The following is a 955-nucleotide window of genomic DNA, read 5'->3' as shown; positions in this document are numbered from 1 at the left end:
CGGGCCCTGGTGGTCCGAAGTCGATCCCGCTGCACAGATTCATGCGCCAGGGCCCCCTGCAGATAATTCACTTTGGTTTAGTGCGCTATCTGTAAGAGCACCCGAGATATCACCACATATATATTGAATTTTTCCCTGACCCAGGGGGTCCTGCCCCATGTGTCTGTGGTTTTCTCTGCCCCTGGTGGTCCGAGGTCGGTCCCGCTGCGCAGATTCATGCGCCAGATCCCCCTGCAGATAATTCACTTTGATTTATTGCGCTATCTGTAATAGCACCCGAGATATCACCAGATATATATTGGATTTTTCCCTGACCCTGAGTGTCCGGCCCCATGAGACTGTAGTTTTCTCGCCCCCTGGTGGTCCGAAGTCGTTCCCGCTGCTCATATTCATGCGCCAGGGCCGCCTACAGACAATGCACTTTGATTTATTGCGCTATCTCTAATAGCACCCGAGATATCACCAGATATATATTGGATTTTTCCCTGACCCTGAAAGTCCGGCCCCATGTGTCGGTGGTTTTCTCGGCCCCTGGTGGTCCGAGGTCGATCCCGCTGCACAGATTCATGCGACAGGGCCCCCTGCAGATAATTCACTTTGGTTTAGTGCGCTATCTGTAATAGCACCCGAGATATCACCAGATCTATATTGGATTTTTCCCTGACCCTGAGTGTCCGGCCCCATGAGACGGTGGTTTTCTCGGCCCCTGGTGATCCGAGGTCGTTCCCGCTGCATAGATTCATGCACCAGGGCCCCCTGCAGATAATTCACTTTGATTTATTGCGCTATCTCTTATAGCACCCGAGATATCACCAGATATATATTGGATTTTTCCCTGACCCTGACAGTCCGGCCCCATGAGACGGTGATTTTCTCGGCCCCTGGTGCTCCGATGTCGATCCCGCTGCACAGATTCATGCGCCAGGGCCTCCTGCAGACAATGCACTTTGGTTAT

This window comes from Nomia melanderi, unplaced genomic scaffold (genome assembly GCF_051020985.1).
Source record: "Nomia melanderi isolate GNS246 unplaced genomic scaffold, iyNomMela1 scaffold0014, whole genome shotgun sequence".
Classification (NCBI taxonomy): domain Eukaryota; kingdom Metazoa; phylum Arthropoda; class Insecta; order Hymenoptera; family Halictidae; genus Nomia; species Nomia melanderi.
Note: the sequence above shows the minus strand (reverse complement) of the source record.